The sequence below is a fragment of the Scyliorhinus torazame genome, chromosome 10 (assembly GCF_047496885.1).
Source record: "Scyliorhinus torazame isolate Kashiwa2021f chromosome 10, sScyTor2.1, whole genome shotgun sequence".
Classification (NCBI taxonomy): Eukaryota; Metazoa; Chordata; class Chondrichthyes; order Carcharhiniformes; family Scyliorhinidae; genus Scyliorhinus; species Scyliorhinus torazame.
In genome coordinates, this window is record NC_092716.1 from 169,626,269 (window position 1) to 169,650,812 (window position 24,544).

Genomic DNA, 24,544 nt, shown 5'->3' on the forward strand with positions numbered 1-24,544 from the left:
TTCCAACTGCCCTGCTATATAATCTTTTAGATCACTTAAAATAACAAAAGTGCTGCTCATGCTCACTATCTTAGAATAAACCAGCGAAGTATCATTCACTGGTGGTCATCACTCAGTCTGGTTTCAAAATGTAGCCTCTCGTGAAAATAAGCAGCATCCCATGTATCTCTTTCCCACTGCTCAGAAATATCAGTCTTAATGTTTCCTCAATGTTATTAGCTCTGCTCATTTTATTTGAGTTCAAATTCACATCAACATCAGTCTCTAATTTAATGGCAGTAATAGATATGGCACTTATGCTTTGAATTTTACCGAGAGACATTTTCTCCTTCAGAAAATCAGCTGAAGTTTTTGCATTGAAACAAAACTTTGCCCAGAATTTTCCTCAGAGCTGCTGCCATTCCACCGCTGTAAGCGAATCAGGAGTGTGTGTAAAGGAAGGCTTCACCACATGTCTGCCAGATTGATGGAACTCTGTCATTCCAAGAAAATTCCAGCTCTGATTGGATTACTTTAGTATGTTAATTGTAATAAGTTGTTAATTGAAGTCCTTTGCTGACTATTTTAACAAAGTTGTTAAATCATTTCAAACAAATGACTCAAACTCAAAAGTTTCACCAAAATGAACTTTTCAATGTGTTACGTGTGGCACATAGAAGACTTTGCGCTCCATAGTTATTTGCAGACCAGTCTCCGATTCTTTCCTGTGGCCTTATGGCCAAGTCATGGTGCAGCTTTTACACTGATGCAAAGTGCTCCTTTACCGCGCACAATGGCTCGGGAGTCAATCTTCCCAACTGATGGATTATTATATCTTGCCAAGGGGTGTGAAGTCGGCCCAGGGAAGTACCCCACCAATCGTTCAGCTTCAAAATGGCTGTTCTATAACAGCAGATGAAGCAAAGGAAACAAAATAAGTTCTCAGATGGTTCAACTTTGCCATCTTAGCTTCTTACATTTGGTGTTCAAAAGTGGACACCTTTGACAATATTATAAATTCAACCAGCATCTGAGCACTGGAAAACAATTTGTTGTGCCATTTTACAAGTTCACTCGCACAGAGACTTGCCTGAATGATCAAGAAAGTGATGCAGCATTGGTAGTATAACTCAGCACTGCTTCACTCTGCAGGTATCCGGCCCAGCATGACAACGTGCTGTAATTCAGCCCATCATTTTCAGTACTTATACAAACCAATTTCTTTCTGATGTAATTTGCATAGCTGTTCTGGCCAAAGATTATCATTTGGTCCAAATCATAATTGTCATAATATACACCAGTATATTATGGTGCAGACACACACACACACACTGATGGACATGCAGTGGGACCAATCAGCATACACAACACCGCAGCCAATCACCAGTGAGAGCACACGCACTATAAAGACAGGGGACAGGAGAGTTCCCGCTCATTCTAGTAGCAGCCAGCTCAGAGCACAGAGCTCACAGCCTGCAACACAGACATTCACCGTGTGCTGAGTGCATCACCTGGTTAGGACTAGGCAAGGGTCAACAGTTAAAGCTGGTATTGCATTTACCCACAGTTCAAGTATGTTAATATAGTTAACCTTATAATAAAATAGAGTTGCACCACTTCCAGTGTTGGTGACCTGTTTGTGATCCAGAACACCCAACACATCATGGTACAAGGAGTGGTTGCATACTAGCACTTCTGAGACCCACCTGCAACTAATCAGCATTCCGGCATCCTGAAGTATGGAGAACATCAACACTCCGCCGCCGCTCCGCATCGCCGCCAATCTCGGGGTCAATTGGAAGATTTTTAAACAGCGCTTCCAGCTCTTCCTCGAAGCCACGGACAGCGAAAACGCCTCAGACACCAGGAAGATTGCTCTGCTCCTGTCCACGGCCGGGCAACACGCCATCCCCATCTTCAACTCCCTCACATTCGCAGACGATGAGGACAAGACAAAGTACAAGACGGTTCTGCTCAAATTCGATACCCACTTCAGCATAGTGGTCAATGAAAGCTTCGAAAGATACCTGTTCCAGCAGCGCTTCCAGGGTAAGGACGACCCTTTCCAATCCTTTTTAACACACCTCCGCATCCTTGCGCAGTCCTGCGGCTACGGGCCCACCTCCAACTCCATGATACGCGACTAGATCATATTTGGTGTTCTGTCGGACCCTCTGCGTCAGCAGCTCCTCAAAATTAAGCAACTCACCCTAGCGACCGCCATCGAGACCTGTGTCCTGCATGAAAATGCCACCAGCCGGTACTCCCACATACAGACGGCTGAAATGGCGCGACAAAGTCCCCACAAGGCGGAACGGATCCAAACAATTGAACACCTCCAAGGCTGCAGCCTGGATGAGGGCGGCCATTTTGCACGCTTTTCGTGGCCTCCCGCGCTTGTACGCGCCAATCGAGAGGACGGTGACATGGAGGAACGTGATGCGCAGGCACGCACCATGCAGGACCGCACCGCGCATGCGCGGTGATGCAACGAGCGTACTGACGTCACGACGTGCGGCAACTGTGGCTCCGCCCACTTAAAACGACAATATCCTGCAAAATCGCGACAATGCCTACGATGTGGCAGACTTGGCCACTATGCTGCCTGCTGTCGAGCAGCTCAGCCTGCCAATTCGCATCGCTTCAGCCAGCCTCGCAGGAACGTTTGGGCAATTCAACCCACGTTCACCGAGTCCAATTCCGACTTCCTGCAGATCAGTAACACCGAGGACCCGAGGGAGCCTTTTCGAGTCGCTGTTATAACAAAGAACAGGCTGTCCCCGAATCAAAACCACCAGCCGCTGTCGGTGCACAACATTGATCCAGACGACGAGTGGTGTGCCACCCTGATGGTCAACCGATCCCAGATACGATTCCACCTGGACACTGGTGCTTCCGCTAATCTCCTAGCGTGGTCAGACTTTCAGACCCTTGGGGTTAAACCAACCATTCTTCCGTCGACCTGCCAACTAGTGGACTACAATGGCAACGTCATTCCTGCTACCGGTTCATGCCAACTCGAAGTGACGCACAACTCGCGAAAAGCCATCCATCCCTTCGAGATCGTGGGATCTGCGAGGCGCACAGGTGTGCAAACTCCTAAACCTCGTTCAACGAGTAAACTCTCTCTCTCCAGAGGACACGTCTGCCTTCCAGGATGCAGACTTCAGGGCGCAACTCAATGCCATCATCGGTCAGCACCGCGACGTTTTCGAAGGCATGGGCACGCTTCCATACACTTACAAAATCCTGCTCAACCACGCCTGTGGTACATGCACCTCACAGAATCCCAGCACCCCTCAAGGACCGCCTCAAGCAGCAGCTGCAGGACCTCCAGGACCACGGAGTGCTCTCCAGAGTGACGGAACTAACCGACTGGGTCAGTTCCATGGTGTACGTAAAGAAGGCTTCCGGCGAGCTCCGGATCTGCATTGACCCAAAGGATCTGAATCGCAACATAATGAGGGAGCATTACCCTATCCCCAACCACGAGGAGATCACGTGCGAGATGGCTCGGGCCAACATCTTCACCAAACTTGACGCCTCGGAAGGATTCTGGCAAATTCAACTAGACAGGTCCAGCAGATAGCTGTGTACCTTTAATACCCCGTTTGGCAGATACTGCTACAACAGGATGCCGTTTGAGATTATATCGGTATCAGAAGTATTCCACCGGATCATGGAGCAAATGATGGAGGGCATTGAGGGTGTGCGCGTCTATGTTGACAACATCATCATTTGGTCCACCACCCCGCAGGAGCATATCAGTCGCCTCCAGCGCGTTTTCAAACGAATACGGGACCAAGGCCTTCGCCTCAACAGAGCCAAATGTTCCTTCGGCCAGACGGAACTCAAGTTCCTAGGGGACCACATCTCCCGGTTGGGTGTGCGGCCGGATGCGGACAAGGTGGCAGCCATCACGGCCATGCAGAACCCAGCGGATAAGAAGGCGGTCCTCCGATTTCTGGGCATGGTCAAATTCCTGGGGAAGTTCATCCCCAACCTCGCCTCCCATACCACAGCTCTCCGGAACCTGGTCAGGAAGACGACAGACTTCCAATGGCTTCCCGCCCACGAGTGTGAATGGTCAGCTTACCACGGCCCCGGTATTGGCATTTTTTGATCCCACAAAGGAAACAAAAATTTCAACGGATTCCAGCCAATCCGGCATTGGGGGGGTGCTCCTGCAACACGATGAGGCCTCATCGCGGGCCCCCGTTGCATATGCGTCACGTGCCATGACCCCCACGGAACAGCGCTATGCACAGATCGAAAAGGAGTGCCTGGGCCTATTGACTGGGGTCGACAAATTTCATGATTATGTGTACGGTCTCCCCCAATTCACTGTCGAGACCGACCATCGCCCGCTGGTCAACATTATACAAAAAGACCTGAATGATATGACCCCTCGCCTCCAGCGCATTCTGCTTAAACTCTGGTGGTACGATTTCCAGCTCCTATACACCCCGGGCAAGGACCTGATCATAGCCGACGCTCTGTCCAGGGCAGTCAACACCCCGTGTGACCCAGAGGGGTTCGTCTGCCAGGTTGACGCCCATGTGGCCTTCACGGCCTCCAATCTGCTGGCCACGGATGAACGCCTTATCCACATTCGCCGCGAGACTGCGGCTGACCCCCTACTACAGCGTGTCATGCGCCACATGATGGACGGTGGCTCAAGGGCCAATGCCCGCAGTTCTACAACATCAGAGACGATCTGGCAGTAGTCGATGGTGTCCTCCTGAAGCTGGACCGCATCGTGATCCCGCACAGCATGCGCCAGCTCGTTTTGGAACAGCTACACGAGGGCCATCTTGGCGTGGAGAAGTGCCGACGGAGGGCCCGAGAGGCTGTGTACTGGCCCGGCATCAATGAGGACATCGCCAACACAGTGCTCAACTGCCCCACCTGTCAGCGGTTCCAGCCGGCCCAACCACGTGAGACCCTACAGCCCCATGAGTTGGTCACGTCCCCTTGGTCTAAGGTAGGCGTTGACCTGTTCCATGCGCTCGACAGGGACTATGTTCTGAATGTAGACTACTTTTCGAACTACCCAGAGGTCATACGCCTGCACGACATCACATCATCGGCGGTCATCCATGCCTGCAAGGAGACCTTTGCTCGTCACGGCATCCCACTCATTGTGATGTCGGACAATGGCCCCTGCTTCGGGAGCCAGGAATGGTCCAACTTTGCCAGCAGGTACAACTTTGTGCATGTGACATCCAGTCCCCTGCACCCCCAATCCAATGGCAAAGTGGAAAAGGGCGGCCACATCGTCAAACGGCTCCTCTGCAAGGCTGCCGATGCGGGATCTGACTTCTACCTCGCCTTGCTGGCCTATCGTTCGGCCCCACTCTCCACGGGCCTGTCGCCAGCCCAGCTGATCATGGGTCACACCCTCAGGACCATGGTGCCATCCATTCACGTCCCAGACGTCGACCACGTTCCGGTTCTTCAGCGGATGCAACAGTCTCATGCACAACACAAGGCGGTGCATGACGCTCGGGCGACTGATCTCCCTGCTCTGGCGCCGGATGACAACGTCCGCATCCATCTTCCGGAGGGCGGCTGGTCTGCAACTGCTGTGGTTCTTTGGCAGGTGTCTCCCCGCTCGTTCCTGGTTCATCTGCCAGATGGTTCCATTCGCCGCCGCAATCGGCGTGCCCTTCGTCTTGTTCCACGCTCGCTATGTAATCCTCCACCGGTACCACACCCTCCTGTTGTCCCTAACCTGGACTATGTGGACATTCCGAATACTCTGCATCCTCCTCACTCTGCCGTGGCCCAGCCCGTTCCTCAGCCGGTGGCTCCTGACCCACCCTTGAGGCGGTCAACCAGAATTCGTCGCCCACCTCAGAGACTTGACTTATGAGTTTTACAATTTTGGACTCCTTGATCTGTTCTGTTATCCTGTTTCATCGTTCCAGTAGTTTGTATATAATGGTCATTTTTGTGTTGATGTGACACCCTATTTCTCTGCACCAGGCACCTTCCCGTGTAAATAGATTAGCCTCATGTACATAGTCATGTAAATAACACGCACACACATAGTCAGGTACATTCACTACACGATATTTATTGTCACGCAGGCACATGTTCTTTATATAAAAGGGGGGATGTCATAATATACACCAGTATATTATAGTGCAGACACACACACACACACTGATGGACATGCAGTGGGACCAATCAGCATACACAACACCGCAGCCAATCACCAGTGAGAGCACACGCACTATAAAGACAGGGGACAGGAGTGTTCCCGCTCATTCTAGTAGCAGCCAGCTCGGAGCACAGAGCTCACAGCCTGAAACACAGACATTCACCATGTGCTGAGTGCATCACCTGGTTAGGACTAGGCAAGGGTCAACAGTTAAAGCTGGTATTGCATTTACCCACAGGTCAAGTCTGTTAATATAGTTAACCTTATAATAAAATAGAGTTGCACCACTTCCAGTGTTAACACATCAATAATCATTTTCATGAAGTCATTGTTTATTCACTGAAGCATCCTGTAACATTCTCAACATCATAATTAGATCTCCGCATTTCAATGTTTTTTTTTTACAGGAATTCCCACCACTTTTTTCAGTGTTTACCTTGGAATTTTCAAAAATTGTGGACATTGTAAGAAAACGAATATCAGGATTACTGGGGAAAATGGAGAAATAATTACAGTGGAAGTTTATTTTTAACAAAAGGCTGGGTGCAAATTTACAGGATTTATTTTCAATGCATTTTCTGTGTGTGGATTTGTTGGTGTGTGAGAAATTGTGCACATTCACAGGTGTGTGTGTGTGTGACTGAAGCAAATGCATTACCCAAGTGGTACACAATGCATTACATGTTGTTCAAATGACTGACACAAGGGCCGGATTCTCTTAGCCCAGGGTCGGGTCGGAGAATCGCCGCGACCGGCACGAATTGCGCCACGCCGCCCCGACACCGGTACACGATTCTCCACAGAGCGGAGAATCGGCGCACATGACGCTGGCGTGGTTGGCCAATTCCCGCCAATTCTCGGCCCGGGATGGGCCGAGCGGCCGTGACAAAAAACCCGAGACCCGCCGGCGCCGTCCACATGTGGTCTTACCCGGTGGGACCTCGGCGTGGAAGGGTCCGGGGGGGCGGCCTGTGGGGGGGGGGGTCCGACTCCGGGGGCGGCCTCCGCTGTGGCCTGGACCGCAATCGGGGCCCACCGATCGACGGGCCGGCCTCTCGGGCTGGGGACCTCCTTTCCTCCGCGCCAGCCCCTTTAGCCCCAAGCCATTATTCGTCGGGGCTGGCACGGAGAAGGGAGCCACTGCGCATGCGTGCATTGGCGCCGGTGGCACTGCGCATGCGCGGACCACGCAGCGCCCAGTTGATGCCGGGATCGGCAGCTGGAACGGCGAGGGTCGTTCCAGTGCCCTGCTGGCCCCCCGTAGGGGGATCCCAAGGCCATGTTGGGAAACGCGACAGCGTTTACGACGCCGTCAACACTTAGCCTCAGGATCAGAGAATCCAGCCCATGATTCCTGACTCAAAGGCATGATTTGAATTCTGTCATGGCAGGAGACTTCCAAGAGGACATGGAGAAAGGTTTATCAGGATTTCCTCAAAACATACCTGAAGAGACCAAACATCCCCACCAACTTGCGGGAATACCTGGCTTGTGACCTACAAAATGGGAAAGGTTCATTTGGGAAAGCACAGGGGACATTGAAAGACTTCTTTGAGTGCATGCAGAGGAAACATCGGGGTAGTGTAGAAAGTGCATTAACCTCCATAGAATTTTCCTACTCTTCAAACATCACCCAGCTGTGCATGTGGCAGAGTCTGTGGGTCACATGTTGATCTTTTCAGCCACCTCAGAACTCATCAGAGTGGAAGCAAGTCAACCTCAATTCCGAGGGACCACCTAAGACAAAGATGCAGGGCAGAATTCTCCGTTTTTGAGACTAAATGCGGTGGTAGATGGTGTTGACAGCGCATTTCCCGCTGGCCAGAATGGCGGGAACCAAGTGATTCTGCGTCTGCAGCACATTAATAATGCCCAGGAAAGCTCTTCTCTGCCTCTCCTGGTGGGATGGCAGCTGATTCACCCCCTAAGCTGATGGATTTGAAGGTCCCAGCACAATATTTAAATACCAGTCCAGCGCACTTGTATTATTCTCTCCAGCACACCTGTCTTTACCAGACTGTGCAGGGTGTTAGCAACCCAGGGGGAAAGGCTAGCAGCCTCATGAAGAAGTCTATACCTCGATCCAACTACTCTTCCCCCCCGAGTCCATTCCCTGAGAGACGCTCATGCCCCACTTAGACCTCTACCCACCACATCTGGCAATTTCATCCATCTATTTCCAGTACACATTGTGATATTCCTTTCACCCTCTTGTTTGTGAGCTGTTCATGCAGCCTTGTCAGGGTTCAGATTCTCTCCCCTCGGTCTTCCCTCTGCCTTCCATTGTTCATCTTCATCCACCCCCTTGCTCCTTTGCCTGCCATCATGAGTACTCGCCCTTCCGTCAACCCCTCCCCCAACTCCCACCTTGCCTCACCTCGCATTCCACTCCGAGTTGAACTTCAGACACTTGTTGAGGTGGCTGCATGAATCCCACAGCACAGTGCTAACCAGATTGACACTGGTTTGTGGCACCGGGGAAAAGGAGACCCTGAAAAGGAGACCCCTGTACTACCCAACCCCTGAACTGTACTGATTTGGCTCCGTGACACAGGAAGGTCAATGGGTACAGCAACACGGTGTTGTCCAGGTAGACCAGCTAGGCATGGAGATGGAGGGCAGGAACTGATCTGCCCTGGCAGAGCGGTGCGCAGCACATCAAAAGCAGCCCAGCATTCTGGCAGTATTGCACTCAACTTGAAGTCTTTTGCCAACTGCACACCATTTTGTGCACGGTCCTTAGCAATCATGCTTGACGATGACATGAATTCCCAATGACATGATGCAAGATTAGAAGGCCTGATGGGCCACTGGCAGGCAGCTGTTTTAATGAGCATTCATGAGATGCCAATTAACGCAAATGGCGTTCACGCCACCTCCTCGTGGGATGACCGACCCATCATCAACTCATCACTGGGAGAATTGCAGTGTGATTTTACACCAAAGGGTTTCTGACATTGGCTCCCGCCATACTCTCCACTCCTGCCCTCCACCAAACCCGCCATGGGCTGCATCGGAGAATTCCACATACAAAGATACCTTTGTAATTGGAGTGTCGAGCAGAAACAGAGAACTTTTGGGAAGGCAGAAGCAACATCTGCAATTCGTATACAAAAAAATATATACATTTGTAAATCTTTTGATTGTAGCTTAAAAGGATGCTAAGGTGAAAACTGGGTTGAATTTCTGAAAAATGCAAACACTTGGGGGATGGGCAAACAAGAGTTTTAAGTTAAAATCAGAATACAATGTCCTAATTATTACATTTCTCCTGCAACAGAACCAACACTAAAGTATACATTTGGTCAATATTAATCAGCCAAGTAGAAAACACGCAAGACTGGGTAGGAACTGGCTGGAGTTCTCTCAGCAGGTCACCAGCACAGACATTTCACCAGGAAATATAGCATTAGAATGTACCATTGTTACATTTGATTGCTTCATTCATCGCTTCAGTTATTTGATTAAATCAGTGAATAATTGGTTCAGACTTATGAAGAAAGACGGGAGTATGCCTTGGATGGTGCAGAGAGGGTTAATGTTTTTTTTCCGGGCAATTGATCCTATTGGTACAAATTTGGTTCTGCCTGGGTTTTTGGGAACCATTCAAGTTCAATTCTTTGAAGGACTTGTCTCCAGCTTTCAAAGGGAGTTTAAATCTTTTGAAAATATACTGAATACTGAAAACATTCCGCAGCTTTAACAAGGGACTTCTACAATAACCCAACCCAACCAACCTTTATGGAGAAGAGTCCCATTTCTTTTCAAGGTGACAAAAGCATACTTTTACAGCAAAACGCAATTAGCAATTGAAAAATATATTATTTTCACTTGTTTTTTCTGGGTGATTTTCTTTCTGTTTTGACTGCAATTAATCTTACATTTTACATACAGTAGAGGTCAAATTGATATTAGTCTGGTGCTTAAATAAGGCACTAAGTTGTTTATTTTAAATGAGGCACCATCTTTATTAATATGGAGAATAGACAAATTTCACATTACTGCGTTGACAAATTTTCTGCTAATATTGCACAGGATTTCCAACGGTCATGGAACATTGTAGAATCACTCTTTTTAGCTGCAGAAAAGCACCTGTGAAATAACTTTAAAATACAGACCAGTTGTTTTTGTACTCAGTACCGAAGTACTCAGCTTCCAATTAAAGTGCAAAATGTGCAATAACTCAGGTGAGAATGTCAAGTTTCGCAGGTGATATGACTCCGTCTCCAGAAGCGGACCAAATTTTTAAACTTCATTTTGAAGATTCTGCTGAACAGAAGTGTGTGTGTGTATCTTTGAATATGTGTCTGTGTTGTCAATTCTTTTGCCACATTACACTGCTGTGAAGCACTTTGGACCATTTTACTACATTGAATGCAGGACATAGAAGCAAGTTGTTGTAGAAACATGTGTGCGTGTATGTGTGCGCACTCACCTTACATACCTGATTGGAGTTCTTTCCCCCAACTACAGACTGAGCCAGACTTTGAGCTGACTGCTAGCTCCATGTCACTCTAAGCATCTATAATCTCAAACTGGTAGCTGTGAGAAAACTTCAACCTCCTTGATTGTTTTACATAGTATTTGATTTCAGCTTTCTGAATTGGTCTTGTTAATCGACTTTTTAAACTGTTCTTTGTTGAGTTTAGAATAGTAGAAGCAAGATTTTGTAAAATTTGCACCTTTTGTCTGTGAAAATCATCTTATTTACAGTTTCAACAAATTTTACAATTTACAAATTCATTGCATTCCAAGTATGACTCGCGCTTTTATGCCTAGTAGACATACAGCCTTTAAATTTTCTGTCATTTCGCCAGAGGAGAAAAAGGGGAAAGTCTATTTTATTTCTTCAAGTGATATTTAGAACATTTCTTCTGAAAAAAAGACCTTTGCATTCTTGAAGTTTGCATTTTTCGAAGCTTTGTTACATTAGGTGAATGAAACTTCCCTACTGATTTCAAATCAGGCATGCTCGATAACAAAGAAAAGTTAGTCTTTAGACTTCAGCTTCTCTCTGAGTAGTACAGAATAAAAAAAGTAATCCCCACTGCTTCTGAGCTGAATGCAGCAAGCTCTACACTCCTGACTGACAGTTCACTTCTTCCCTGAATAGACTTTAAACTTCAGACGACCTAACAGGGTACTAGATCAGTACTGCAGGGGGATAATAATTTGCATGATCTATTGTGCTGTAGAATTTTGGATGCATTGCAAGACCAGTTCCATTTACTTCCACTCTGGCTGCCTGTTGCAGCATTTGAATAGTCCCAGCTCAAGAGGACACAAAGAGCTTTTATGTGTCATATGAACCATATTCATCATGTAATGCCAGTAACACAAATCTGATTGGACATTTTGACCACTTTGATGCTGATCCAGAGTGCAAGTCGTCAGTGACTGCTAACTTGAGTCTCTATTCCCCCCACCCCCCAACTTTTTTTCAACATTGAGATGTGGTCCCTCATAATACGAAACAGCAAATTAATAACAAACGCTCCCAATGAACAAAAACACAGGAGCATGATTGACACTACTTTATGCCAGGACAAACAAAAGGGTGATTTGGGTAGAATTCAGAATGAGTTACTGGAGCGTGGATTTAATTCAGATATTTAAGATTTCTTCTCTGGAGATTAAATGCTGGCATTCTCAGTTTACAGCACACTGTGTTGCTACCAAAACTGCTTATTGTATGCGGTTGAATTACAGAACATGTCATACAAGAGCTCCTAGCTTGTGTCTAATGGCATTTTTGCGGTGTGGAACAAAAATTAAACTAAGATTTTAGAGTCAAAACCTTTGTGGTCTTTTGGTAAGATTTTACTTGGTGTTAATTTAATTTAAAATTGAAGCATCAGTAATTTGTAAATCAAGGTTTCTCTTTATCTGTAACTTTTAAGGAAAGGACAGTGTATAACAGTAATGCGAATGAAACCCACTACTGACAAAGTTCATGTTTCTTCACAATCGCGAGCAGATACCTAGTTTACCTTTCTTATTCATTTGTTCTTGAATCGCGCTTTTAACCCACATTCGAGCTGCTTCTTGTAGAAAGATACTGACATTACCTTGCAATGCCATTTAAAATCAGACTGCCTTGTATTTGGTGGTAGCATTATTCATTAGAGTGTATCTCTTTTTGTTGCATTTAGCACTAGAGACCTATTCATTATTTAACACTCGAAGCTTAAAAGGCTGAAAGGAGGTAGTGCACTTTTTGTTTCAATCCAACCCAGAAGCAATTTGTCATTGGCTTTAATGGAGATGTCTACTCCATGTGGGAAAGAAACAGCTGACATCTGATTATAAAGAATTGAGGAGGGAGTAATTGGTAAATTTCAACTTCATTTTTGTTTTGTCCTCTGTACAGGATGAAAAACGATGCAAGGAATTTCTCCAAGGATAATGTACAATCGTGATAGCAGTTGCAACCCGTGAGTTGTAGGACCGCATTAGATATGATATAAGAGCGGTGCCCACATTTATAGGCTTTCACTGAGAATGAAGTAAGAAGCAATCATCAATTTTAATATTTGCAGTGTGCACTTGGAGGGCATGGGGCGAAAGAAACTTCTGTTTTTTCTTTGATCATAGTGACTCAACTTGGGCTCTTAAAAACCTGTCGTTTGTGGGGAAAGGGAAAACTGAAGGAGGTAAGGAACTTAATTTTTTTTAAAGTTCAGAGAGCAAATGAGTTAAAATAATCAACATGCAAGGGGTCTGTAGCCACCTGCGTTGGCCACTTCCTGACTTAAAATGGAGAACCGCAAAGGCTGAAGGGAAATTCAGCCAACACAGGCAAAGACTAGCAAATACAGAAATCATGTGTATTGAAACCTGTAAGGAACCAGACAGCACTGAAACCAGCAGCCATCTACATAGTAATGCAGCAGCAATCTACATAGTAATGTGCGATTCCAAGGCACAATGGCAACAGTTAAGGTAAACAAAGCCAAGCCAGACCCCTCGGCGCCAGCAGGGGCCAAGACAAAGGAAGGCCAAAGGACACTTAGGGACCGCCCAGCGATCAGGGAACCGCTCCAGCATTGGAGAAATTGATCCAAGTGATCGGAAAGTAGTCCAATCACTTGGAACCAGGTACAGGGCCCGCCCCGAAGGGCGGGAAGCCCCTTGGGACTATAAAGTAAAGCCCCCAAGTTCAAATCGTCCTTCTTTGGCAGGGTCACTCAGCAACTTGAACCAACCCTTGACAGTGACCTGCCTCGCTGCCATCAACCAAGTAAGTCTCAAGTCAACGCTCGCTACGAGATAGGCGCTCCTAGCTACAAGTCCATACCAGCTTTTGAATCCTGTAGACTCAGGACCTGAACGAAAAGCCATTTGTTCTCCTGACCTGGTGGGCCAGTCCAAAGCTAAATATTGGCCTTTTAGTGATAGGAATAGCCAAGAAAGTAGAGTTTATGCATGAGTAGTGATTTACTGTGTGTAATAAATGTGTTTTGATTTGAATCTTACTAATTGGTGTGTTGAGTTATTGATCATTACTTGAACTTGAACCTCGTGGCGGTATCATAAAGATACCTGACTCTAGAGCAAAGGTTAAACAAACAGAGCAAATTACGAATTAAGAGCCAACCAAAAGTTAGCAACATAATACTGGCGACATCCTGACGGGACCTGACTTAGAAGTGGCTTAACCACTCCGGGAGAACCCAAAATTTGAATTAGAAATCCAATTGGGAACAGAAAAACCACAAGTGTTCAAGCAGTTCTGATCAATCCTCATAATTCGGACGTGTGTTAATGAATGCGTAACTAACAGGGATATAAGGTAAACTGATAGATTTTTGTTGCGAAAAACTGTCGGGAGTTTGTATTCCGGAAAATAGCGAAAGCCGTACCCGTAATTACAGCACTGCCTTAATACCCCTTGTTCCAAATTTTAAGATAAGTATTTAGAGAGGAAAGATGACAATGCAGGCATTGCAACGCCTCATGAACTCCAAAGAATTCGTGGTCGCAGCGACCAGCAGTAGAGTAGGACAGTGTCCCGTTTGGGAAGAGGAAATCAGAAAGTACCTCAAAGGGAAAGGATGGCCCCTTTGGAGCGAATTCTGTGAAAATGAGGAAACAGGTCCCGGGAGTATAGGACATACTTGGTGGGAGAACCTGAGCGAAATCCATAAGAAAAGCTTGGGAAAAGCTTGCAAGCCGATGGCAATCGTGTCCCGTTTTGGCACAATTGCGAGGCACAGAGGAGGTCGTTTGGACGCTCCGTAAAGAGATAGAGGAGACACATCGAATGAGTAAGGTCGATGTGAGCGAGATAGAGAAAGAGAACCTAGAATTAAGAAGGAAGTTAGTAGCAAAGGACGGAGAGGTGGATGATGCCAAGAGGGTGCACCTGTCTTGTCTGGTGCACCTAAGCAGCTTCCAGACACAGTACAAAAAGGCCTATCAGGACACGCAATGTGCAGTCCTGGTAAGAGAGGAAACAGAGAAACAGGTAGAGGCATTGCAAAGGCAGTGTAGCGACCTGAAAGCAGCATTATGAGCACTCCATGATACCACCACAGAGCACAGACAGAGCTCACTAGATCACGCAAAGTGCCGGAAGCAGATTGCAGAACTGCAATCTTTACTTTCAGTTCAGAATGGATTCCAGAGCACCTTTGGATCCCAGTTAGATACAGAAGACGGCCCGGATTGGGAAGAATTAAATGAGACTGCGCATCGATATGTTCAGGGAACATGTGCGCAGGGAAAGCACAAGAAGAGAAAAGCGCCCCAACCCCCCACAGAGCAGATAGTTCAGGCACCAATGAATCCAGTAACTACCCACCGCACAGTCACATTGGACGGAGATACAGAATTTCTTTATACCACCCCCTTAACCGTGACCCAATTACGGGACGCGAGCGAGAAAATCACACCGTTCCTCTCCACCTCAGACCCCCACCACTTCTTTGCTCGAGTAAAGCAGCAGACGACCATGTACGGCCTGGACGAGCGTGAGCACGTGAATCTCACAGTTTTGAGTTTAGACCCTACGGTCGTAGCAGCCCTGGCCGACCCACAGAATGTAGGAGGAGGCACCCTTGCAGAAATGCACGCAGCGATCCTAGATGCGATCGGCTACAACAGAGGTGACCCCGTAGAAGGCCTGAATAAGTGCAGGCAGAAAGACAGAACACCCCACAGCGTTTGCTGGACGCCTGTGGATTCATTTCACAGCAGTTTTTGGAAATTTAGAACGCGCCCATTTGTCCCAAGACGGTATGGCCAAATGGACCCGCACCCTTATCTCCCATGCCACAGAGGCAGGACAAAAAGCCTGTACGAATTGTGACCCCTCACAGGAAGCCCACAATGAGAAATGGGTTTTAAAAAGATTGTCCCGCACCTGGGAGCAGTCTGTACAAAACAAACCCGCAGTTAGGAAACCCGAGGAACAGCAGGCAGAAGCAGACATCCAAGTGGTGAAAATGCACCAGAATCCCGCATGGGTGAACGAAGGCAGGAACAGCCCCCCACAGAAACCACAGGAGTGTTACAACTGTGGACAGTTAGGACACTTTTCACGACAATGCAATGCCCCACAAAAGCCACAGAGAGCCCTGCAGGCAGGCACTCTGAATAAGAATAGGACAGAGCCCATACATAGTGTGAGCACCCGTTCAGACCAGACGGACCTGAACGGAACGGACTGACGGTGTTCGGGCTCCCCCAGTTGGGTCTGCGACACCCTTTGGGATAGGTCCGGCCGACCAGTAGTTGCAGCAAAGAAACGGGGACAGCCCATTGAATTTCTCTGGGAGACAGGAGGGTCCCGCACCACAATCAATTCCTCCACCATATTCCAGAAAGACACGTGGCCCACTACAGCCACCATCACCCTCAGCGGCTTTACAGGCCACTCACAACAGGGACACATCACAGCCCCTGTACCCATTCAAATCGGCAACATCACCACCAAGCACCCCATAGTTTTAGTCGATCTACCCCACACAGCATTTTGGGCATCGATTTTATGAATTCCCACAACCTGTCCTTTGATCCAGTCAACCAATGTGTTTGGAAAATGTCAAAATCCGCAAGAGACCCCGCAACGCTCACAATAGGAGAATATGCAAACAAAATTAGCGCAGTCGGCGAATTCTGGTTTGACCCGACCACAATTAGCACAGACAAGCAGGTTAGGGCAGTTCTGCAGAAGCACAGGACAGCATTCGCGACCCACAAACACGACTGTGGCCGGATGACTGGTTCCGTTCAAATCACAGGACCTGACCCTAGACCCCAAAAGCAATACGGATTTCCCCAAGAGGCAGAGGGAGAAATCGCAAAAGTTATCGACAGCTTATTAGAGCAGGGCGTACTCAGATCTGTAGCCTCCACTAATAATGCCCCGATTTGGCCAGTGAGAAAGCCCGATGGATCATGGCGACTGACCATCGATTACCGGGAACTCAACAAAGTCACCCCCGCAGCAGCCCCCACGGTAGCCACAAGTCCCGAGACCATGCTCAAACAGGGACTCAACTCACAATACTTTACGGTTTTGGACGTCAGTAATGGATTCTGGTCCATTCCATTGGCAAAAGCGTGCCAATACAAATTTGCCTTCACTTTTAAAAATCAGCAGTACACGTGGACATGCCTTCCACAAGGATTCCACAACTCCCCCTCCATTTTCCACCGACAGCTGGCAAATGGATTATCAAAATTTTCTCACCCCGAATGTCTGGTCCAGTATGTGAACGACCTATTACTGCAGACAGACACCAAGGCAGAGCACATCGAGCTACTGGCCGAACTCCTGGAACTCCTACAGAAAATTGGTTGTAAAGTAAACCCCAAGAAGGCCCAGATTTTGGAAAACAAAGTGATATATTTGGGGATGATTATCACGCACGGTAAACGCGAGATTGAGCACAATAGAATTGACTCGATTGCCAAATTGCCCCTTCCCCAGAATGTCTCAGCCTTCCGGTCGTTTTTAGGACTGGTTGGCTACTACCGAAACCACATTGACAGTTTTGCCAGCAAGGCAGCACCCCTCTCAGAACTCCTAAAGAAAGGAGCCCCTTGGGAATGGCTTCCGCAGCATACGGATGCTGTAGATGCTTTGAAAAGAGTCCTCATTGCAGCCCCCGCACTACAAGTTCCAGACCCACTTTCCCCCTACACTTTAGAGATAGCTAGCACCGACCGCACCCTTTCGGCCGTGCTCCTCCAGGAACGGCACGAACAATTAAGACCCGTGGCTTACGCCTCCAGAGTTTTAGATCCTGTGGAGCAGGGATTTTTGGCCTGTGAAAGGCACCTGCTCGCAGTTTTCTGGGCAGTTCAATATTTTTCCTCCATAACCGGACTAAACCCCATCGCAATCTTCACAGAACACCCCCCCACCCAACTTTTACTTGATGGACGACTCAAGGACGGTACAGTTAGTCAGATTAGAGCAGCTAGATGGACCCTTCTTTTGCAGGGATGGGACATCACTGTGAAAAGGACCAAGACCCACACTTTCTTAGCCGATAACCTTCAGTACCAAGGCACCCCCCACGAATGTGAAATCATCCCACCGCACCACAACACAGGCCCCTTTATTGCAAAAACACCCCCCAGAACGATAGGTAGTTCACCCCAGAGCCCCCAGCCCACAGACACGTGCGCACCTTTGCGAATATATGTGGATGGTTCTTCCACAATATTAGAAGGGAAGCGCACTACAGGATGCGGCATTTATGTCGAGGACGCGCAGGGACGCGCCCTAGAAGAAATATCACTAAAGCTACCAGGCCACTTAGGCGCGCAGGCGGCAGAACTAGCAGCCGTGGCATACATTGTGGATCACCCAGATTCCTTCCCCAGCCCAGCAGACATATACTCGGACAGCCTCTATGTCTGCAATAGCCTTACAGAATTCCTACCCCTGTGGAAAGCAAGAGGATTTGTTTCCGCAGACGGAAAACCCCTCCCTTCAGCCCCATTGCTCCACCACATTTTAGAAAAAGCACAAAACAGGATTTTTGGAATTGTTAAAGTTCGCAATCACCACCGTTCCTCCCCACCTGGAAATGTAAAAGCCGACGCACTGGCCAAAGCAGGTTCCAGGCATCGATATTTTTGGACACCCGCCGAAAGCGCACCAGTGAATGCAGTTCAGGTCTTGCAGACTAATATCGAGGATTTAGTGCAGGCCCAGAAGCAGGATAACAATCTCAGGGAGATTTTGAAAGGAAAATTTACGGCGCCATACGATAGATTTAAAAATGCACTGACCACACATGACGGTGTGGTGTTAAAAGACACCCTTTATGTCGTTCCTGAACAGGACAGGAATCAACTTATTTGTTTATTCCATGACAGTCATGGACATCAGGGAATTGATCCCACTACAGCCCACCTCAGGCAGGTCTGTTGGTGGCCAAGTTTAAAAGAAGACGTAACGCACTACGTTGAAAATTGCCTTATCTGTGCCCAGATCAATCCGGACAGATACGCCAAGAAAGCTCAACTTAGCCACACCCGCCCCGTTAACGGCCCCTGGACTAGCCTCCAGATCAATTTTATAGGACCATTGCCCCCTTGCAGGAATGGTTACAAATACATATTAGTCGTCATAGACACTTTTACGAAATTGGTAGAGGCATTCCCATCCAGAACGAACACGGCAAAGACCACAGCCAAGATCTTAACCCACCACATCTTTACGAGATGGGGACTCCCCAGCAGCATTGAATCCGACCAAGGTTCCCATTTTACGGGACGTGTCATGAAGAACGTCCTCACGATACATGGCATTACCCAAAAATTCCACCTCGCATACCACCCCCAGTCAAGTGGTATCGTGGAGCGCATGATTCGGACCTTAAAATCAACCCTCTGAAAAATGGTCCAACAAAACAACACCACTTGGGATTTAGTCCTCCCTTTTGCGCTGATGTTTTTAAGAAATACTGTCTCAACTTCCACAGGTTACACCCCACACACTCTCATGACCGGACGTCCCATGAAAGGCACAGAATTTTTATTAGGATTGGACTTGACCAGCTCCGAAGTGACGGCCCTCACACACGAGAACGCAGTAAAACAGTTAGTTGAAAATGTAAAAACGGCTCAGCTAGCAGCCGCGGTACGATTAGGCACACGGAAGAAACAGAGCAAGGCCTGTTTTGACAAGACTGTGCATGCGACTGAGTGTGAGGTAGGACAGCAGGTCATGCTCTCAATTTACAACCCCAGCACATTCCTGTCACCAAAGTATTCGGGTCCGTACTCCATTGTGGACAAAGTAAGTCCCTCCGTCTACAAAATTAAGTACCCCAACGGAAAGACTGCGTGGTTCCATATTAACCAGCTTAAGGCATATGGCCCACAGTCCAACCACGCACATCACGTCATGCTCGACGCAGCAGACCACACCCCGCCCACAGCCAACATATCCCTACCCTCCCCCAACACACCCACCACATCCATGGACTCGCCCTCGACTCCACCCCCGACCTCTAGACTCCGCCCCGGAACGCCCACAGGCAGCAGCAGCAACGACAGCGACTGTGACTCAGACAATGGCCACAGCACGCCTCCCTACTATCCCCAGGCAACAGGACCCACACCCAGCGAATCTGACCATGATTCGAATGATCCCTTCCTCATCACTTGCCTAAACAAACCCCACTAAAGACCACCGCCCTATGATGACGATTCTGTCCCCACAGAATTAGACACCACCTTTTGGCACCGCGATAACTCATACAGGCTCGTCCAGAACGACGAGATGGACCCCAAATCGCACCATGCAGCCCTATCAGCCCTTATACATTCATGAGTATGGCATCCGGGAGAAGATGACGACTTTGAGTCTGACTCCCAAAGCGAGACCCCCTTTGCGACCCTGTTCGCAACCGATAACTGAGGTGTCCAGGTGATGTTTTAAAAAGGAACCGCTTGGGAGAAAACGGTGTCCTTTCTGATGGAACCTGCAGCATGTATAATGTTGATTGTAGTGATATTGTTAAATGTTGTACGTAAGATCGGAAATTTTTTCCACAGCCCCACGCCTTATTTGTCTGCAGAAACCTATGAGAACGTGCCAGCACACTCATCGGCAGAAACCGCTGAGAGTTTGCCAGACCCCCGTTCATAACTGCTCTTCTGGTTCGAAGGTAGAACGAATACGGCAACCCCCCCACGATGACTACGTTTTTGCCCGTTCTTGTCGGTTGCTCAGGCAGTGGAGAAATGGCAATGGTCTCCGCTCTGCCTGAGGACCCCCCCTCTGGTCAGCTACGCTCGGGTAGAGCACACACGGCATTGGTCGCCGTCCTACCCGGGGATTCCATCCAATTCTTAGCCACCATGGCCCATACGCACCTCATTTCGGCACTTTTGGTTCAAAAGGTTTTGTTTTGTTTTCAGGCGACCCTTTGGTTGCCATCCCTATGCTATTTACATCCTCAAACATTTGGATGGTAAATTGCACAGCCTGCGAGACGGCTCGCACTGTTTCAGTGTTTTTAAGTGAGTCTTGTCCTGAATATTCGGTTAAAAAATGTTTTTTAAATGAGGGAGTCACACATGGTGACAAATTGTAAAGGGAGAATTGGCACTAAAGGACAGACATACTAACGCACGAGATATTAAACCAAGATAGTAACAGAAACTATGCTTGATCCCACAGAACCCCAGAAGCTCCAGGAAAAGAGACAAAACGGAAAGGAAGAGAAGAGAAGAGAAAGAAGAAGACAACAATGAAGACGGCATACGTGTTTTTCATTATTGCAATTTGTACCCGGTTGCGCGCGAACGTGAACCCCCTGACCCCAACCCCCCCCAGTCGTCAATGATTCACTTCCCCATAGCACACAGAACCCCGAGATAGTCTCCGATACACCATCATGGTGTGATAAGCTCATAACGTGGTACTCCCTTTCCTATGTAGTCGAATCCCTATTAGTGTTGGCGATACTCTGCAGCATCGTGCAGACTATCCGCATGATAGTCTGTAAATAAAGAAATGGAAAGATTGTACAACCCTGTGCTTGACTGCCAAGCCAGGAAAAATGTAAATGCTGCTATTATTGTTGTATTGTGTAGGAAGTTAATATGACTGAATGTTTTAGTGAGTGTAGTTTATTGAGGACAGTTAGAGGTACCGTTTTTTAAATTTTGTAATGCATGTCCCTGTTTTGACATAGCGGCAGTTAGAATGTTAGTTAAAATTTTTCTTGCATAGTTATGGTTGTCGTGTTGGGTGTTCTGCTATACAGACGAACCAACACGGTTGCAGATGGTACAACTCTGTTTTATTACTATCAATAACAACATCTGTAAACATCTGACTGTGGTTCGTTCTTTACCCTTTAACTTGTGGACCCAGCCCTAACACTATCTTAGAGAGGCACTCAGCACATGGTGTATGTCTGAGTGGCTTGCTGTGAGCTCTGTGCCCTGAGCTGTCTCCTGCTGGAATGAGCGAGAACTGTGGTGTTCCCCATTTTATAGTGCGTGTGCTCTTGCTTGTGATTGGCTGTGATGTTGCGTGTGTGTTGATTGGTCCGTTGATCTGTCCATCAGTGTGTATGTGTGTTTGCACCACGATGTTTATCTGAATATCATGACATCCCCCTTTTTTTTTACAAGAATATGTGCCTATGTGGTAATAAATATAGATGTGTACTGAGTGCAGCTGAATGTGTGTGTGCAATATCTACAACATGTACATGAGGCTAAACTATATACATAGGAAGGTGTCAGATGCAACATAGCAATGAGGTTGTACCATAAACAAAACAAGTGTAATCATCAAACATCAAAAACGACAAAAAGAGAAACATATTAACATTGTGGCATAGCACTTCAGTGAGTCCAATGTTCAAACAGGCTCATAAGTCCAGCCTAGTAGGTGGGCGACGAATTTGGGTTGACTGCCTCAAGGGTGGCTCAGGATCCACCGGCTGAGGAATGGGCCTGGCCACAGGCGACAGAGGAATAGGCATGGTGGCAGGAAGCTCCACGAAGTCGACATCAACAGGAGGGCGTGGCACCAGTGTATGATCACGTAGCGAGCGTGGGAGCAAGCGAAGAGCCCGGCGATTACGTCGGCGAATGGAGCCATCAGGCATGCGAACCAGGAACGAGCGGGGAGCCACGCATCGGAGAACTTCGGCAGTTGCCGACCAGCCACCCTCTGGTAGGTGGATGCGGACGTTGTCTCCAGGCGCCAAGGCAGGAAGATCAGTTGCCCGAGTGTCATGTGCCACCTTCTGCTGAGCACGCTGCTGTTGCATCCTTTGCAGTACTGGAGCATGGACGGGTTTAGGAACATGAATGGACGGTACAGTGGTCCTGAGGGCGCGACCCATCAACAGTTGGGCTGGTGAGAGGCCAGTGGCTAGTGGGGCCGAGCGATAGGCCAGCAGGGCTAAGCAGAAATCCGATCCGGCACCAGCAGCCTTGCAGAGGAGCCGCTTGACGATATGGATGCCCTTTTCCGCCTTGCCATTTGACTGGGGATGAAGAAGGCTGGACGTCACGTGTGTGAAGCCATACGAAGCAGCAAAAGAAGACCATTCTTGGCTTGCAACAGGGCCCATTGTCCAACATGACGGTAAGCGGAATGCCATGGCGAGCGAAGGTTTCTTTGCATGCCCTGATGACAGCTGACGATGTCAAATCGTGCAGGCGTATGACCTCTGGATAATTCGAAAAGTAATCTATAATGATGACGTAGTCCCTGCCGAGCGCATGAAAAAGGTCCACACCCACCTTCGCCCAGGGGGACGTCACCAACTCATGGGGCTGAAGCATCTCAGGGGGTTGCGCCGGCTGAAACCTTTGGCAGGTGGGGCAGTTGAGTACCATGTTGGCAATGTCGTCGCTGATGCCCGGCCAGTAGACAGCTTCTCGGGCCCTCCGCCTGCACTTCTCAACCCCGAGATGGCCTTTGTGTAATTGTTCGAGGACCAGCCTGTGCATGCTGTGTAGAATCACAATCCGGTCCAGCTTTAGGAGGACACCATCAATGACGGCTAAGTCGTCCCGGATATTGTAGAGTTGTGGGCACTGTCCTTTGAGCCACCCTCTCGTCAGGTGGTGCATCACACGTTGTGGAAGGGGGTCAGCTGCAGTCTCCCGGCGAATACGGGCCAGACTTGAATCATTAGCTGGCAGATTGGCCGATGTGAAGGCCACATGCGCTTCGACCTGACATACGAACGCTTCCGAATCGGGCGGTGTGCTCACTGCTCTGGACAGGGCATCTGCGATGTTGAGGTCCTTTCCCGGGGAGTTGACCAGTTGGAAGTCGTACCTCCAGAGCTTGAGCAGAATGCGCTGGAGGCGAGGGGTCATCTCATTCAGGTCCTTTTGTATGATGCTGACCAGGGGGCAATGGTCGGTTTCCATGGTGAACTGAGGGAGACCATACACGTAGTCGTGGAACTTATCTATGTCGGTTAACAAACCCAGGCACTCCTTCTCGATCTACGCATAGCAGTGTTCTGTAGGGGTCATGGCCCATGAGGCACAGGGGTCCGGGGCCCATGATGCAGTGTCGTCCCATTGCAGGAGTACCGCCCCAATGCCGGACTGGCTGGCATCAGTCGAGATCTTCGTATCTCGAGAGGTGTCGAAGAACGCCAATACCGGGGCTGTGGTGAGCTTGATCTTGAGCTCCTCCCATTCCTTCTGGTGTGCGGGCAGCCACTGGAACTCCGTGGTCTTCTTCACTAGGTGGCGAAGAGCCGTTGTGTGGGAGGCAATGTTGGGAATGAACTTCCCCAGGGAGTTGACCATCCCGAGAAAGCGTAGCACTGCCTTCTTGTCTGCCGGCTGTGACATGGCTGTAATGGCGCTCACTTTGTCTGAATCCGGACGCACTCCTGACCGGGATATGCGGTCCCCCAGTGACTTGAGCTCAGTTTGGCCAAAAGAACACTTGGCTCGGTTGAGACGCAGGCCGTGTTCTCGTATCCGAGCAAAGACACGCTGGAGATGACTGATGTGCTCCTGTGGTGTGGTGGACCAGATGATGACGTCGTCAACATAGATGCACACCCCTTTGTTGCCCTCCATCATCTGTTCCATGATTCTATGAAATACCTCGGATGCCGAGATGATGCCAAACGGCATTCTGTTGTAGCAGTACCTGCCAAAGGGAGTGTTGAAGGTGCACAGCTTCCTGCTGGACTGATCCAGTTGAATCTGCCAAAAACCCTTTGAGGCATCAAGCTTTGAAAAAAAGTTTAACCCGGGCCATTTCGCTCGTTATCTCTTCCTGTTTGGGTATGGGTTAGTGGTCCCTCATGCTGTTGTTGTTCAGGTCTTTCGGGTCGATGCAGATCCTGAGTTCGCCTGAGGGCTTTTTAACGCACACCATGGAGCTGACCCATGGCATGGGCTCCGTGACCCGGGAAAGCATTCCTTGGT

General features: G+C 48.5%; 1 long non-coding RNA gene across 1 annotated transcript; it reads left to right on the plus strand.

Annotated features, from left to right (window-relative positions):
* The first annotated feature begins 11,849 nt into the window (after positions 1 to 11,849).
* LOC140384894 (uncharacterized) lies at positions 11,850 to 21,505 on the plus strand. The gene is made up of 3 exons (XR_011933202.1): positions 11,850 to 11,957; positions 12,516 to 12,798; positions 20,796 to 21,505. It is a non-coding gene; the product is annotated as an uncharacterized lncRNA (long non-coding RNA).
* Positions 21,506 to 24,544: the final 3,039 nt, after the last annotated feature.